The sequence below is a fragment of the Bombus impatiens genome, unplaced genomic scaffold (assembly GCF_000188095.3).
Source record: "Bombus impatiens unplaced genomic scaffold, BIMP_2.2 scf_0501, whole genome shotgun sequence".
Taxonomy (NCBI): Eukaryota; Metazoa; Arthropoda; class Insecta; order Hymenoptera; family Apidae; genus Bombus; species Bombus impatiens.
This window is the reverse complement of record NT_176920.1, coordinates 20,275-39,254: the sequence shown is the minus strand read 5'-3', so window position 1 is coordinate 39,254 and position 18,980 is coordinate 20,275. Positions and strand designations below refer to the sequence as shown.

The following is an 18,980-nucleotide window of genomic DNA, read 5'->3' as shown; positions in this document are numbered from 1 at the left end:
GGCCGTCGGATCAGCGAAGCGTGGTCCGGCGCGTTGGCCGCCGTTTTATAAAACGCGATGTGCTCGCCGACCGAGCAAAGTTGGCATAAATTTGCATCCGCGCGATAATCACACGGGGAAATCGTTAAAAAGTCATCCATCTCGAACAGAAGTTTCAGGGACCTCAAAAGCCCAAATGGCAGCGGGATTTTTTAACCCGCGCTTTTAAGAACGTTTTGACAAAACCATTTACCTGGCCGCTTATTGTGCTCAAACGTTCTATTGAAATTTTCGGCTATTTGTCAGACTGCGATACTTGTCAGTTTTTGAAAAAGGTACTTTAGAAAGTATTTTAGTATTTTATCGCTCTTACTGTATCGCAAAAATTTGTTAACTGTTGCGTATATCGTGAGAGTAATATTCTTTGAACTCTTCGAACATCGTACAGATTACATTGCCATATAACACACGATTAAGAGTTTCATTTTCAAGATTGCATCAGCGTTTAGGTTTGGTAACACATTGTGTAGGAGGGCGCTCTGCGCGCTCAACGCGCTCCCTGCACATTTTGGAACGCTCCAGTAGCATGCTTGCATATGTGCAGATTTTTAATTTGTATTTGGTATTATAGTTTTTATTCAGTCTCCTTTAGTTCCTTTGTATCTATGTGTTATTTGGCTACTTTTATAGAATTACGACTTATTTCATAAAATAAGTTGTGTTATAAATGATCAGTAACAGATTGAAAATTTAAATGATTTTTAAAAAGCTGCTTTCTTACAAATAAAAACACGAACTTCGAAATAACAAAATGTACAAAAATAAAACACTTTATGAGATACGGTAGACGATCGGCGCAGATCTACCGATATACTGGCTATGCTGACTGATTGTTTTTACTTGGAATGTCAACACTCAGTTGTTTTGCCACAAGAATGCGCAAGGCTTTATTACCCTGGTAACGTAACAAAAACATTCGCCTCTGGTTGCTTAAGCCATCGATTCAGTCGAAAAAACATGGAAACTAGATATCTCGTGACTCAGCCACAACGTTCGGCTTGCTAAAAACGAGATAGCTCGTGACCCGTACACAATGTGTTAATAACATCGACACGAGCGAGAGAAGCGGCTGCATGGTATTGGTATACGTGTTCTACTATACACATTATCATTTCTCTCTCTCTCTTTTCTTTATTAAAATATGTCCTCTAAACATTCCACGTTATTTTTACTTTTAAAGAAAATCCCAAAGAAAATCGTCTCTTCGTCAAATATACTTCACGAAGATTAACATTGCGTTCAACGAGGCAAAATTGATTCGCACACTTTCACTGTGCCCGCTCGCAAAGAAGCTGTCTTCTACTACACGTATCGGACTATCCAATGCAATTGCATACCGGTACAGCCCTTATTTTCTGCAAAGGTGCCCGCGGAACCCTTCATTCTCTATCTCAGCTAATTTAATAGCGTATCGGGAAGGAGTAACGACTGGCGGAAAAAGCGTGCAGCTATTTGCACGCCGGTGTCGTGGCTTTTTACCGCGCCGATCGGTCGAGTGGTACGCGAGGGTTGCGCGACCGTGCGAGAAGCGGCGCGATAGCTCGCACGCAGGGCCACAGTTTATGTGGGCTTTTCGAGATGGTGATCCGAGATGTGCGGCGTGCGTGCGTCATGCGGATCAGTACCGGATATCCGTGAGGCGACTGCAGCCGAGGCGGGATATGCGGGCGCAGTTGTACCGAGCCGTGCGGAGAAGAGTATATACAGCGACTTAAAAACTGTTGCAACATCCTTTGAAACTTTCGACTAACTTCTCCAACACATCGAGGACAAATTCGCGTCTTATGACATATAATTAACGACTACAATAATTTTTAGACTCTTTTGTCATTTTTAAGTAAATGAATATTACTCCTCGATACTTGGAAAAATGCCCGTTAGACAGCGTGTAGGTTGGTTTGTTGTAGGTTGGAAACGTATGGCTCGCTGTGGCGCGCGCAGTTGGCTAAGTGTTAACCCTTTGCATTCGGAATTTTATTTCAATTTCGTAACCAGCAGCTCCCAGCGCTTTTAAGTGTTTTATTTGAAATTTACTTTAACTAAAAAATAAGACAATTTAAATAAATAAAGGAAGAAAGAAATTCACTTAAATAACAATTTTATTCATACTATTGTTGCATTTTTTAATTTTTAAGTGTACGATATATCTTGAAACAATTTCCAGGATGCAATCCTGGTTTTCTTTCGCATGTTTTATAAAAAACATGAAAGAATGTCGAGTGGGACTCGACAAAGGAGCTCCTGAGATAAGAACTGATGTCGAGTCACACTCGACATAGGAGTGCAAAGGGTTAAAAGAGAAAGAGGCAGGAAGAAAAGTAGGAGAAAATGGAAATTTGGATGTGTGGTAGAGATTAGGGCGAAGGTGACAGCGGAGGTGAGGAGGTTAAGGGCGTCGCGAGAGAACAGATACACGTGGAATTGAGGAGCAGTTCAGGTTATATTGCCCTGTTTCGCCACCTATCTGCGGAATTTAGTTTCAGAAATCTGTCACGTGGTTCAGTAATGGAGTGCGTAACTAACTACAAGCGACGGCGAGTATATTCGTCAAACGCATTCAATGCGTTCAGTTCAAATTTATTTCGAATCCAGTTCGAATTATTGGCAACAGGAAAACTAGTTCTCTGTACGTAGCTTCGATAATGCAACAAAAGTGTCAACGCTTGGACCACCATTTTGCCAACCCAATATTTGTCGAAATACTTGCGGACGATGGTGTATGTTGGATCGTTTGAAAAGACGCAACGACGACATTCCGCGGATGGAAAAGAAGGAGAGTTTACGACTCGGTCGTGCGATTTGACGATATTCCGAGAGAAGTGTGTGACGGGCATAAATTTCGTCGGCGAGAGATCGATAAACGTTGCTTTATGGTTTCCTTGATTTCGCTCGTTTACTCTGTGCTCACGGTGGAACACGAGGAAAGTAATCGAGAAGGTTTTATCGTCGACACGGAGGGGGTCCCTTCGTTTCAACGTTCATTGTTTAATTGTCGCGTTTTATTCGCAGAGATTCGTAAGATGGAGATCCTCCGGCTGCTTTAAATCAATATACACCGGTGCGTACAGACAAACGAGGAAAGTGTTCGTACCAGAGAAGCGAATTGTTCGACCACCTGCCGCTTTGCTGTTCCAATGTTTGAACATTTTACTATTACAGTCGAGTCTGCTGTAACTCGAGCCTCAAGGGAAGACCTGCATTCTTCGAATTACAGAAGTTTCGACTTATCAAACTTTTCAGTAAAACAGGCATAGCAAAGGAAAATTCGACACACAGAAGTTTCAGACAAAGGGAAAATTCAAGAGTGTTTGTAGAAAACACTGTAAGTGGCAAGCTTGACAAATTTTGATTTTTCATTGGGAAATGTTTTATATACCAGTGAGGATACTGTAGCATAGAACATGGGTGCATTTTCCCTTTCTAAATAATTATTAATAATTCCAGATGATGGTGTTACAGTGTTGTCTTTGTAGAAAAATATATGGACAAATAAACATTAGTTAATTAGTTTATTGGTAATAAAAAAGATCGTCTATGTTTCTCGTGTAAAAAACGCGAAATTACTCTCGGAACGATCGAATGGTAGAGAACGTTCGAGATATGAGCTATCCGTCGGCACGAAACGAACATGAAACACGTGACAAACCAGATCACAAGCAACATTTCCTGTGTAATTGATATTTCCGTTAATCCTGCCAATTAACTGTGCTAACTAAAAGTCGGGAAAGCAACGAAACGTGTACGAGTGGAAACGGATCGGTTTTCATAACGCGCAGCTTCTCATTAGAATACGTCATTGACGTATAAACGGCTGAACGTTATCAGCGATCGAGCGGATGCGCGTAATGTTAGCCTCAATTTTGCACGATTATTTTCTATTTGCACGCTGCTCGACACCGTACACCGACCGTGAAGAAACAAGCACTGCCAAGGGGATGTTGTTTTTCAATCACCTGCGCGCCTGCGCCCGTGTACCTGTTACGCGTTTCCTGTTCGGTTTATTTTACGAGCTTGAATCTCTGCCCCTCCACGTATTAGTTTCTTCTTGACGTTTCTTTTATTTCGCGGACAGCGTGAAAAATAGAGAGAAGGTTAAAAGGAACGAGAGAGATTAAGATCGTGATGCAATTTTCGGCGTGTCAGAGTGAGGCAATGATTCACGTTTCACCTTGTTTCCTGCAGCTGCGATTCGAATGCGAATACGAGTATGAGATCGGCGGCCGATCAGGGCGCAATTAAAAATCGACCTCGAGGCGGCAGATAAGATCGAAACGAACGAAACACATCGCGTTACGACCAATGTATGTACCGAATACTTCCGAACACTTCCGAACACACTGTACTGAACTCCACCGAAATGGCAAACTGATCGCCAAATGAGCTAATGAAAAGGTTAATAAAATATCACGTTCTTACAAAATCAACAAATTAGAAATTCAAATTCTATTCTATGTTATAACACGTACATATAAACGTATATGTATATTACACTATTTATTACTATTTTATTCCATTTATTATATTACATTATATCATCATAAATTTGCTATTTCATACACGTCACACGCGTCTTCCAACACGAAATATTAGACCGCGTAAAATTTCTTTGAATTTTCCGGTAGACTTAACAAGCATCCAATAATACGTTTATCGCTTCTGATTAGCTCAGTGTGGTTAAGTCAGGCAAACTGAGTTGTGGTACGGTCGTAATTATTCGAGATTACGCTTTGGATCGCGGGAATATTCTGTCGAATGGGGCGCAGGTGGCGCAGTCTCGCTTTTGTGAATCGAACATCCAGAGCGTCCACTTAATTCAAGCTGTTTTGCCTTTATTTTCGTGTACACACCGCAGCGGCGCGCGCGGTAGGTTCGCTAAACAGAGAAGCCTTGGCACACGCGCCGATATCTCTCCGTCTCGTTCGCTCCGGCTCCTTTCTCTTTCCCTTTCCCTTCATCCGAACATCCCTGTACGGAGCAAGCGGATTCGTTTCGAATTTAGAGAGGAAAAGACGGCGCCTCGATCGCGGGAAGATCGGAAGAGCGGTTCCTTTTGCCCTCTTTGGTCGATAATACGTTCGTATGGCGGTATAGGTCATTCCAAGAAACGAGTGACAAGCTCCTTTCTTATATTTTCGAAAGATACAGCTTGTTCTCGTCGATGGATCGACGTTCTTGTTTCGTTCGTTTGTTCCCTTCTGTTAGCAGTGTTCGAAATTTACTTTGCATTGTGACTGATTCTCTGATTCAATTTGTAATTTCAAAATTTAATTTATGCTCGTAGTTCTTAGTCGGACTTGATTTTAAACAATTTCAAACAATTACACAATTATAAGTTCACAAGTACAATTATAAGTACACAATTATAAGTAATACATAAGATTCTGTTTCACGTGTTTCAATCACGTGTATTTTATGAATGTACAAATATAAAATAATATTCACGTGATCGTTTTATTGTAATACAGTTGTCTCAGTGCTGTTAATCAGTAGATAATTAGTTAGTTGTTCATTAGCTAGCAAGCTGCCACGGTTTGCATACTTCCATAGGCGAAGGATTACGGAGGATCAAGTTTAGGTTATGTATTGTACTTTCAAATTTGCTAGCGAAGTCGATGTTCGACGCTGTTGTCAGTGCCGCAATATTCATAGAGAATAAGATTCTGTCACTTTAAATTGTTATGGGGAATTTCTAAAATTTTTTGGAAAACTGAACTGTGCTATTAGTGAGCATTGTATGCATTAAAAAAATATTGAAACAAATATGTTTAATATAGCACAGAGTAGTGTAGCTTACCTTAGCTGTCCGGTGGATCCGCGGCTTTACTTTAAGCGAAATATTCACGTTCACTAATTCGACAATTAACCATCTGTTTAAATACTTTTCTCATCTCCGCGAAATTTATACTTGCACCAAATATCCTTTAATTTCTACCGATAAATCCACCAAATTCTAAATTCCATATATCGTATTTTCTGCATTTCCAAAAACCAAAACCAGGCACAGATTAGTCGACTTTCTGAAAGGGACGACGTCGCATATACGTCTGACAACAAATGTTTTTAAATTGACCATAGCGCGGCAATGCACCTTAGGTTTCCGCCAAGTGGATCCGCGGCTTAAGCCGGTATCGGCCTCTAGAACTCGGAAGTGTCTAGGCAGCGTCTTCCTGGAACGACCTGTACCGAGGGCCAAGCGGCGCAAGCAGGCCGCGACGTTAGGGCGACAAAGACAGACAGAGGACGAAGGCACGACCGTGCACGAGGGTCGGCCGACTGCTTACATCTTCATTAGGCCCCCATGTCTCTGAGTGCGACGAAGAGGGTGTACAGTCGGCGGTTAGACGGAGACCGGCGCGCGGTGAAGAAGAAAACGATGATGAAGAGCGAGAGAAGGGGCGAAGCATCGGGTCCATTGGCGAGAACGAAATGGAGAGAATCCGTAAGGCCGCAACGGGGATAAGAAAGTCAGAAGACCGTCGTCCAAAGACCCACCGGGAATCTGTTGTTGTTGCACCGACGGACGGACGGACGGACGAGAACGGCCGCGTAAACAGAGGATCTCATCTTCTATTTACTACTCACGACTCCTGCAAGCTGCCTCGTTGCGCCAGCAGCTGCTGGATCGCGAGCATCCGCTGCTCGCTGGAACTTGCGCTTGCTAAGCTTAGCAGGTCATGCGACAGGTTTCAAATTTTTTGAATTGTACGTGCATTGTTCACCTAAGTTGATGTAAATTCTTATATGAAGAAAAATTGAGAAACTGATTAGTCGGACGATATACGAACTTGCACGAAGTCAGACGAAGTAAGGAAATAACAGTGAATGTACAATTTTGAAATACCTGACCAGGCCCGCTGAGCTTATTAGTGTCAGAGAATTTCTTCGATGGAGCAATCTCGTGAGAGGAAATAACAGTTGAAATTTCCCTGTACATCGTCAAGCGAGTGGAATTTAAACGAACCTTATGTGTGATCCTCCGGCTGTTACAAATAGTACATTGCTTTTGGTTATCTCGTGAATGCCTGCACCGACGCGTTCTGTACGTTTCCGCGCGTTTCAACTTCTCCCGAGCGCGTAAACATCCGCAGCACACGAGCAACGTTCGAGGCCTACGAATCTCGCTTCTCAACTGCAACCTACTCGTAGCGCTTCCTCTTTGATGCTCGGACGCGGTGGCAAATCCGCGTTAGTGAATTTATCTTGTCCAAATAAAATTCACTCGCTCGAGCTAGAAAGCAATCGCAACGCGTCAGATTTCCAACACCAAAAAGGATTCGTCCGTAACGAGGACGCCTGGCTCGGAACGAGGTTTGCGCAAGTAGAAGAGGCGCTGGTTTATCGATGAAAAATCGCGCGATACAGGCGATAAGGTAATTCGGCGTGGTAAAAAGCGTGGTGGCAAGAGAAAATGAGAACCGCTGGGATTGGATGGGGCTCGGTTCCGGTGAATGGTCGCGGTGGGTGGCCCGGTGGGCTCTGTGTGTGCGCCAAGCCAACCCAGCCAGCCAACCAGCGGTGGGCCTGCGTGCCTGAGCGATTGAGCCAAGTCTCAGCTCCTCCGTGAGCCTCAGAGAGCTAAGCCTGCTTCGAAGGGCCCCGTTCGTTTTCTTCTCTCGTCTTCCTTCTTCTCTGTACCGGCGCGACCCCTCGAAACTCCGTGAAGGAACCCACAGAGAAGGAGAGAAAGGAAGAGAAAGAGAAGAGAAGAGAGGAAGAGAGTGAGGAAAGGGGCCACGAGGGTTTCTACTACGCCAAGTAGCCTTAGCCCGGCTTCATCCGAGCCCTTGGCACCGCGCGGCCCGTCCTTTTTCCATCTTCGCGCCATGCCACGTCCCTCTGTACTATCCATTCGGTGAGCATCAACCCCGAAATTTTATCTGTACGACCTAGGATAATGAAGCCACCGTAGGATATGGTTTGGGGGCAGCGTTCGCAAGCAGTAGGTAATTAGGCGTATCGGCGGGACCTTTATTCCTCGACCGGACCCATGGCCAGGTTTATCGTGGTCGTCGGCTTGCCATATAAATCAACTTTTATTGACTCCGGCTAAAACAGTGTTCTCGTGCACTTGCGGCTTTATTGACTCGATGCTCGGCTATTGTTGCCTGCTGGCGATCACACCGCGTTTATTGGGTTGGTGGATTTGTCAATGCCATCTAATGACAAAATCCGCAATCACTTAGTTGCCAATCAAATAGTTAACACTTTACTGACCGCTAGCGGTTCAACAGCATACGCACGTCCGACCGGCAGCTGAGGCGCAGATTCTCCGTGGCGCCGGCTCTGTTTCGGTTTAGACTCTCCAATACCATTCTTTTCGTTCATCGCGAACGTTAAGTTTTTCAAATTGGTATAAAACTTTGGGAGCTTACAAAGTAACATAACTGACGCAACCGAGGAAGGTATCTTAGTACTAAGTAACTAATTGTTGCTCAAATAATGAGAAAGATTGTTGGCGACAAAAGGCCGATTAATAGGCTATCGGTCGGTAAGCGTTGGCGACAAATGCCGATTAATTGGTTATCGGTCGATAAGCGTCGGCGACAAGAAACCGATTAATTGGCTATCGGTCGGTAAAGTGTTAACGCGTATCGATGGGCCAGCGAGTTCGGGTAATCGTTCGAATTTAGGTGGATCGCCTCGGCTCGCAGAAATTTCTGTCTATTCGTTTTATTGTTCCGATCGTGGCTACGTTGTTCCACCTATTTTTCTCATTTTCCAATCCGTACTGTTCCTGTCATCGACAGATACATTCGATCTTATGGTAACGATTTCTGTTGAATGGTCTTAGCAAGATCGAGAGGCGAAGTTTCGACGTGTGCGACGGTAACGCCATCGAAACAATCGGAAATTTCACCATCGATTCGTATGGTTAGGTCAGAAAAGTGCGATTATCTCGTGAAATTTAGCTTCCAGTCTTTTCAAGCTATTAATACGCAAAAGCTGAATCGAGCTAAAACCAGCATCCAGCAAGCACGAAATATAGATGTGCGTGTGTGTGTGTATGTACGGTCGCTAAATAAATCGTTCAAGGAAATGTCACCGAGCTTCTGGCTGGTTTCATCGCTGCTTCAGAGGGGAAAACCCGACACACCCTTGGCAAAGGGAAGAATGTGATTTTTGTATTTTCACACGCCATAAAGCTGTCCACACGTGCGTTTTCACGACGTTGACATACGTTCAATCTTGTTAACACCAGGAAAGGCATCAGCTTCCAGGACGGAAGAATCCACTTTCCGGAACTTATCCGTAAAGTGTCAAGGGACAGCGTTTCGTGGAACGTTGATCGAGCGACAGATGTCGGCCCATAGGCGCTGCATTGTCCGATTCCACAAAGAGAAAATAGAATACGTTCGGTCCTCGACGACTTTCACCTATTTTATCGTAGAGTGGATCATAGGTGGGCCACGCACGTTTACAGAAACTTGAAAGGGTGCGAGAAGCTGTAAAGAGCACATAACGTGCGAAAGTACAATTTCAATCACAAAAATTGTGCAGTTTCCTTCGTGCAATGAAGTCAGCTTTTTGGAGATACGACTAGCGACATCTCAATGAAAGAAACAAAATTACTTCCCGAACAAATCGAGCAATTTCTTAATCGATCGTTCAATAATCGTTGTAATTTACGGAATGTCCAGCTGGACAAATTGTAAAGTACAAATTAAATAATAAAAAGAACAATAATCGTCGATTACTTCGGACATTTCGAAACGAAGTATCGTACACTATAGGTTTGTGTGACAGAAAAGAAATGTTTCAAAATTTAATGAAGCATATATATAATGAAGCGATAAGACTAGAACTATAAGTTTACATCTATTGGCTTGGCAACTAGGTGATTGCGGATTTTGTCAATAGATGGTATTCGTATGATTTTCTGTTATACGATGCAGCTGAGTCTGCAAGAATTGCTTCACGCCGTAAATTCGTTTGATGAAACGTATTACACGGCTGCAACGAATATGATAATTGACAGTAACAGATTTTAGGATGCGTGATTGGTTCGCGTGACTTTTACCTACACGTTGTAGCGCCAGGCTTTCAAAAGTTTACTTTTAGCTGCTTATAATACGCGTGCCTGTACTATGTAATTACAACAAATACGATAATCGAATGCAACCAATTTCGCAACGCGTGAATGGTTCGCGTGATTTTTATGCAACGCCTGGTGCCAACCATACGACGATGGCGTGCGAAAAATATAACAAGAGGTGCCACGCGAATACTACACGCGGCTGCACACGAAGGTACTCGGCTACTCGTACGAGTCTTCCGTGAAGATATGGGCCGCTCGGCAAGTTTCCGGAAACCATTGCACTTTTTAAGGAATTTGGTCGATGCCAAAAATCGTATTGAGAAGTTTCTCGCTGGAAAACCTGAGAACCCACGTGACTCGGTAAATGTACGTCGAATGTAAACGTATTGGGTTGGCAACTAGGTGATTGCGGCTTTTGTCAAAGTTGCTTAGTGGCGTAGTTGCCAAGCCAATAAATCGCAATATTACGCGCGCTATGCGAAGCGTTTGGAAATCGCGTTTGGTCTGTACGATCGACAACGATGGACGACGCGCGCAGCGGACAATGGCCACGGACGCTCGATTAGTTGAACGTACGGTGAAAGACGATCTGTTTTGCTCTGTGTGTGTTATCTGCGCAGTTCCTCTGCCACTCGTGTTACACGACTCGTGGCATTTTTACGAACGCTGGCGAAATGTAGAAACCACAAACGCCACAAACGAGTCAGGTAGTTTCTAAGAATCGACGGAAGGCGATGGTTACGAAAGAAGGGAGGAAAAATGCTGGCCAAAAGGTGAATCCCATTCGGCTTATCCACACAGAGAGACCAATGAACGGCAGTATTTTCGACTAAGCGCTTCGCGGTTAGCGAAGAGAGCTGTGGTAGCCTTTTGGCTAGCAATATCACGAAATTAACGTATAACCGGTAATTGGACGGAATATCCCTTTAACGATTTCACGATCGCGTCCTACCTTGTCCGGCTGTTAAACCTCCTCGTTTGAAATTTAAGGAGGAGAAGTTAAGGAGGGTTGCCACCGTGGTTGTTTGTGCCGCTGCCGAGGCATTTAAGGACGAAGCACGAGAACCACGAAAAAGGGGGTGGGAGTGATCCGTCTGTTTCTCTCTTTGTCTCTCTCGCCCACTTTCTCGCTCTTGCTCGCTCTCGGTCGTTTCTGTTCGTTGCACGGAATCAAAGGGCCGCTCGTTGCACCTGTTCTCTCCCTCGTAGTTGTACAAGCCATGTTGGTTGGTGTTGCGAGAGAAAAGGAACGAGCTGTCCGTGTTGTGCTCGCTCCGTCGTTTCTTCTTTCTTTTCTGCGTCTCCCTTTCCACTCTTTTCCCCTTTTTCTCCGGACCTTGACCATACTGTTGATTCAAGGCTCTGTCGGTCGTGTCGGTCCGGTGGCCGCACTCTCCATTCCTGCTATTGGGGCGAGCATCGAATTATCGTTAAACGTCGCTTCTTCCTTCTCGCCGACAGCAGATGAGAAGAGGAGGAGGACCGCTGCGTGCTGGTTTTGTCGCATGTGGCAGAAGCAGCCCGTTTTATTCTCCGGGGAACCGTCGCCTAATTATTTTCCGGTACGTGCAATTTCCAAGGCGCTCGTTAAATCGAGCTGCAGCTACGGGCGGATCGTCCGTTTCCCGAGATTCCCGCGAACGCAATCGTCACGCTGATATACACCGCTCGTCCGCACTCGGACCGCGCGGCTACGGAACCTGAATACGCGATGCTAACCGCAAGCAGGTACTGTTACTTCTAACCGAGCTCGGTGGCAACGATTAGACCGAACATTGTATCCGCTTACGGGGGAATTGAAAATTACGGAATTACGAAGTCGCAAAATCTATAGAGTTCATACAGCGCGGGAAAATACGTGAGGTATGCGAAGCATATATTGGCTTGGCAACTAAGTAATTGCGGATCTTGTCATTAGGTGGCAATGAGAAAATCCGCAATCACTTAGTTGCCAACCCAATTTGAAAATTAAGGCTACAGACATAATTTCTATTTTTATTTTTGTATTTAATTAAAAATTCCTAAAAGGGAAAGAAAGTCTAATTTTCTTCAAGTGGTTGGATGTTGTGAAAGACGATGATTTCGAACTTTTGCTCGGCAATGTACGTACAATCGTAGGTTGTCAGTGTCCACGTGTGATCACAGGCAGCTGAACGATCGTGCAATTGGTTTACTCGTTTGCGGTTTGGTATTACGAATTGCTGGTTTACAAACCTGACATTCGCTCTCTCGTTTGAGACACGCTGACGTTGGACGAATAGCGGTACGTTCGAGAAGTAAAAAATACGCCAAATGTAGAAATACGAAGCGTATTTCCGCAGCTCTCTGCCTCCCATCTTTGCCTATCCGTGGCAATAATTAACGCGATTACCGAGACTTTAAAAATCGGAAAATTACTAAAATTACTCTCGACCGTCACGTTGGAAGTGATCGAAATTTTATGAATAATTAATGACATATTTTCAAATTAATAATCTTGTATTAGAAAATACGCTCAGTCAACATGATTAACACGACTTTGTTCGCGATCACGCAGTTGCATAGAGTGTGATAGACAGATAGATAGATCGAAATCGAGCTTGTAAAAAATACCTCAGAAATTATTCCTTTTGAATCCCGCCTTTTTACGCAAAATTTGACAATTTATCCGAATTGGAGAAAAACTATTTAGACATTCCATGAGCACTGGAGGATCCCATGAGGATCCACGAGACGTTCGAAAACTGGAGGCGACTGTAATATCTCGTTACAAAACTAAGGTAACAGAAAATGAACTAGAACACCGTACGTTACCCTAGATATCGTGCAACTTTTGTTTGAAACATCTTCTCATACAACTGACGACTAACTTACGAGCTATTTTAAATGGTCGCGTTAGAAGACTCAAGCTGAACAAACAGAAAATTTGGTAGACTTACGTCGTCTTAATATACGAACGAAGCTAAGGCAGTTTTCTATAATACCTTCTACGGTATTCTGTATACAGATAGTACTTTCTCGATTCTCGTAAAAATGCGCCAATGAGAAGCGATGGCAGATCGAAGACGAGTGGCGCGATCGAACGGCTGACGATTCGTGGCACCGTCTGCGCTGCGCTGAGATCGCAATCGCCGCAACGCGACGATCTGTCGATGGAGCGCGCCACGTGGTCGATCTGCGATCGGCAAACAAACGGACAGAGCGTGCGTGGTTGTGTCGGTGGCGGCGACCCGACGCGTCGGCTGAATGAGACGGGGTGGACAAAGGCGAAACACGCGGCCATTCAAAGGTGCCCCGGAGGGACAGAGAGCAAAGTAGATTCTTACACGGTACGATCACGGTAGCCGGAAGGGCGCGGATAGACCGGGAACGCGATCTTGCCCCCGTGTGGCAGACAGGGACGGAGAAATAATTATAGAGACGCCCCGCCGATAAATCAAGATGCGCGTTTCCTCTCCCCTTCCTTCCTCTTCTTTCTTCTCTACCCTTGGCTGAATCACAGGCGCTCGGTATATTCTCCTCGCCTCTTTTCCCTTCCAAGCTTCTTCTCTCTTTCTCCTCAGCCTCCGTCTCCGTTCTTTTGCTTGCTTGCCTCCGTTAAGACGCATGTTTCGTGCTACGCAGAGCGTACAGAGAGAAAAAGAGAGAGAGAGAGAGAGAATAGTGTCTTTATTACGCTCGATGGTCCGCGCTGCATTCTACAGGCTGATTCATCTTGTCCGCGGAGCGCGTGCGCGCAGAGGCTGCGCGCTCGTTCACGTGGGCGGCACCAGGCACGGAGAGGGGAGATCGAGAAACTCGTTGTAAGTGATTCCGTTCGGCTATGAAACTCGCGCGCCTATGTTTGTAAGATGGAGTCCGCGGCCTAAGTACAGGCTGCCTCAGATCTACGGGTCCTCTGCCTCTCGCAGCGCGCGTTTTCCAGCGTTTCGATCGTCGCACCGGTAAATGTTTGCCGTTTCGGTCGCGTCTCTCTTATGGCGCTCAGCGCGACGCGGTAGCTTGCAGATAATTACAGACATCTACTTTTCCTATTGTTGACTCGATTCCGAGAAGATTCGCGGATATTCCGCCATCGCTTCTTTCTTATCTTCTTTTCTGCGCGGCTCTCCACGGACAAATAAACGTGTACTCGGAAGCAGCTCGCTGGAATCGCACTCGCCTCGTCATGGGGCGAATTCCGCGAGACGGTTTTAACCAGTTGACTGGGGAATTTAGTTTGAGAAAGCTGTGGACGTAAATGAAAACAAGCGACGAGTGTACGCGTGGGAAATGTGCAGGGAGAATGCTCGTGTTGTGAATTTTACGACGAAATTAAAGCGAAATGACGGTGGCTTACAGTTTTATTCGAAGAAATGAACAGTTGATCGTTGGAAAAGTTAGCGTTATAGGAAATCTGAAAGTTGCAACGAAATAATCAAATTCGTAAGGAAGAAGAAGTAAAAGAAGATGGAAGAGATTTAGTTGGTTTTTTCAGCGTGGCGAAGTGGATTTGCTTTTGATGACATAGCTGGTATAAAATTAGGCAAATGTTTTCCGATGAGACGCGTAGGTTTTGTGGTCGACCAACTTTCAAAGTTTGCGTTTGTGGAATTGCATATTTCTCAATAATTTGTTCGACACATTCGATTAAAAAATTTAATCATATTATATTTATTATACTATATTTTCATTAAAATAGTGTAATGTAAAATATTCACCCAATTTGTAAGGCGACAAGGTTACATAGGCAATTCGGGCATGTCCAATATAACGGGAAAAATAATAAACTTAGTTTGTAAAAAGGAACACATTATACGGAGAATAATTTTTATTTTAAATTAATCAAATTTTTTGTTCATAAAATATATAGCAGTTTTACTGACAGTATAATGTAAAAACATATTACTAAATAACATTCTTATTACTTCTTACTAAAATTTGGATTTTTTATAGTAAATGGTAACTTGTTTATTTTATACGACGAGTATACGCGTCAGTCGCACTGAAATAAAGTTTTGGGTCGACGTATATACGCGTCGAACGCAGTTGACTGGTTAAATTTGCAATGATTCTTCACGCTCCTAATTCTTCTTTAATATTCTCTTCAATAACTCCCTATTATTTTGCGTGTTCTACTTAAAACGTATTCTAAAGACAGCAAGTTGATGGGAAGCAATTTAAACAATTTTTTTATCAATTACTGTTCAATATTATTATTAACATCATTATTGTTGAATACGTTATTATTATCATTGGTCATCTAAGTAAAATAAATATCGTGCTATGTGATTCACATTGAAACCGACAGCTTAATGATGTCTAGCGAATAACATCAATGTGGAGTGACTGGATAAAGAAGTCGAAATAGTTGACACTAATTTCTAATTATTACTTATTAATTATATTATTTCATTATTTACGAACGTAAATTCTTCTTAAATTCCATACTTCCAACGTTCCCATCGTCACGTAGGACGTTATACGCTAGTCAACAACGTTGTGTATTTTTTGCGCTCACAGCTAAAAGAAGAGGTTACCTAGAGGAAGCGTTCGATTACCATAGCACGTATCAAATATCACTTCGTCCTCGCAATAATCATACAGATCGGCCGTGTGCACAGAAACGACCTGTAGCGCGTGTTGAAGCCTTCAAAGTACTCGATACCCCGTCGATAAAGTGATTTGAGTAAATGATCCCCCTGTGTACGTCGTCCGGTATCAATAACCGCTACAACACGGTTTGTTACAACCGCACGCGTGCCACAGTGCAACAATAAAAATGATCTGTACTACGTTTTCTCGAGTGCTGTCATTGTAAGTTGAAACTGGCCGATAGCTCGCTCGGTAAGAAGGTCGCTGCTATTGTTGTCCGTGAACAAATACGTAGCGGTTTTCGACATTCCACGCTGTTCGTAGCGCACCCGTAGGAAAGAAAAGAGAAAGAGGCAGGAGGAAAAGGTCGAACGTGCGCAATCAGGTTCCCTTCTTCTTCGCGCTACCTTCATTACCGTGTTGGTCTGCCCAGAGTTTTACGCTCAGGGAGTATCTGTCCCTCTTACCCAGGTCGGTAACGATGACCCTTTATTCTACCAAAGCTAAATCGACTGCTTTCCTCGACCGTCTACGATCGTGTCCCTTCCCCCTGCCCCTCCTAGAACGGTATTACATAACGTCCCGTAACGACTTTCATTAACTCGCGTCACGATACGCGTGTATTATACAAACAGTCTATAGATTGGAGGGTAGATAAATACGGGCAATTATTTCTGATTAATTATCCGGCGTTCGTTAGCCGGCGATAATTCAAACGACCGCACACGCCCGGAAACATATTTTTTGATGGAGATTTTATTACGGGTGAAAAAGAATTCCACGTTGAGTGGAGTATACAGTGGAGGACAGAAGTTTCAGGCGATTCTTTACTTGCCGTTAGTTTACAGTCGACATTTTCTTCTACGAAATTCACACGGATAAAATTCTCTAATTCAACTAAAATTAAAACCCGGTAAAGCGTAAAATAAAAATTTTTGCAATTTGCACTTATACATCCTGTACTTAGCCCAACCTAACCCCAACCTAACCCCAACAAAACACTCACTCACGTAAATACCAAGGATGCAAAGAATCAGAATAGAGTTGGACAGTAATTGATTATTTTTTAATCGATTTCTGTAATCGATTATTTAATATAGTCGCAGTAATAGTAATCGTCAATCAATCTATACGATCGTTAATAAATAAATCATAGTCACGAATAACTTGTATAACGGAGGATCATTAATCAATAATTTTTAAATCACTCAACGATTCATTTATATTTTATAAGCACCTGTAACGTGTATTTGTACATTTTGAAAATTGTACAATACGTCTGACCGCGCATGTTTATAAAGTTTTTTACATAATTCTGATTGGCTAGTACTGTACGATTCGGTGGAACTAAAATATTCATGGTGTTGCTATTACGGGAAACCTACGGAGTAAATCGTAATCAGAAACGTGATGATTAATGGAATGATTGTTGATTAGTAAATTAGTCATTGATTGCAACAACTTTTGATTTTGTTTTTGGTCATTAATCATTATTAAATAATCAGCAATCTAATCAGCAATAATCAGTAGATAAATTCTCGTTATAATTATATATGATTATATTTGTCAAATATATTTGTATTAATCAATTTCTCAATTTTCGTTAATATATTATATAATTAATATATTAAACAAAATTGAGACATTGATTAACATATATAATATATTATTAGAAATTGTATATTAAAAATGGATTGAATTAATATAATTATAATTAATATATTAATTATATAATGTATTAACAATAATTGAGAAATCGATTAGTATACATTATATATTAGAAATCGATTGAATAAATATATTAGTATATTACAATTTTCTTTAATATGTTAATTACATAATATATTAACAAAAACTGAGTAATTGATTAATCAGATAAAATAGGAATTTACATAAAGTCACATGTACAAGAGGAATGTACAATTTGAAATTAAATTCTGATACCGGCCACTTGACTTAACATCAGTTAATCGAATTACGTTCCGCCCAACTCTGGTTACCAGAGTGTGTGATAGAAAAAAAATCTTACAGATTCCAATCCACGCTGTATATTCGAGCCGTTCGAAATTCCATAGGAATAGGAAGGGAAGCCACGCGGTCGCGCGTCGTTTCTTCACGCCGCCCTCATTATTGCTCGTCCTTCGAGCTTTACGATCGCGGGATATTCGTCCCTGTCCCTCAGATTGGTCACGATGAGGCCACTGCTATCCTCGTTCGTCTTCGCTTCGTACACCCCTGAATATCGACTCGAAAGACCGCCCGCCGTCTCCTCAGCCAGCTGGCTTCTTATTCACTCGCATTTCGTACGTGATGATGTAATCTGGAACACATCGAATCGTCCCAAAGCAGGTTGTTAAAAAATGGCCATTTTTGGACCTTCTTGCGAAGGAAGAATTTTTGCAGCACATTTAAGAGCGTTTCTCTCACAGGAGAATAAAAGTTACTAACATTTATTCGACGTGCGACGATCGAGTCGTAGAAAAATTAGAAATATCAGGGATGAGAAAATGGCAACGCTGGAGGCGAATGTTGCTCGTGCGTTACACACGTAATCTTCGTGTTCTTCGGATACTGTTCTTTCTGATCCTATCGATATTTATAAACGCGGACAGTGTCGCCGTTTGCTTCTTGTCATGACTGTTATCTTATTTCCACGGTGTCGGCATTTCCAATGGTTTCATAAATAAGGATAAGACTATCGCTTTTTAAGAATCGTTTTATCAGCGTAACACGTGTTGAAAATGTTGATCGTGTTGCTGCGTATACGTAGCTATACTCGTCCGATTGAATTATTAGCAACACGAGTAGAAAGAGAAGTCGGATACCTCGGAATTTATAATTAGCATACGGGCACCTGATGGATTTTCAAACTTATTTCTCTCGGAAACGAAGCCTCGAACGTAAAAATGTTATTCTTCTTTTTCCATTTGTTTCTTTATTTAGAATCACCGTCCAAACGCTTGTACCGTGCTTTCGGAGATATTTTGTATATGAATACTAATAAAATCAAAATGTGTTGTTACTGGGGAATATTACGTTCAGATGGTACAGCATTCGGATATTTACATATTACACTATTTTATTATTTCCTGATATTATTAATATATTTAATGATGTTATAATTATATGAATGGAGTAGGTTACAGTACTAATATTATAAAATATGTACGTATTTGAAACAGAAAAAATTCATTACTGGGAAATATTACGTTTGCATGGTATTCAACATTCTGATATTTACATATTATATTATTTCATTATTTTCTGATATTACTAATATATTTAATGATATATATTATTTTATAATAGATTATATAAATGGATTATGTAACAGTACTAATATTATAAAATA

At 42.4% G+C, this 18,980-nt stretch overlaps 1 protein-coding gene and 1 long non-coding RNA gene across 3 annotated transcripts in view; one reads left to right on the top strand and one right to left on the bottom strand.

Moving 5' to 3' along the window:
* Positions 1 to 2,357, bottom strand: part of LOC117151876 — a 4,009-nt gene extending 1,652 nt beyond the window's left edge. Inside the window, exons 1-2 of the long non-coding RNA XR_004462031.1 lie at positions 2,244 to 2,357; positions 1,346 to 1,355 (exon numbers count right to left, since the gene is read on the bottom strand). This is a non-coding gene — a long non-coding RNA (uncharacterized LOC117151876). The remainder of the gene's footprint in view (positions 1 to 1,345; positions 1,356 to 2,243) is intronic.
* Positions 1 to 18,980, top strand: part of LOC100746542 (protein patched-like) — a 64,690-nt gene that overhangs the window by 28,993 nt on the left and 16,717 nt on the right. The gene's annotated exons all lie outside the window — the stretch shown is intronic.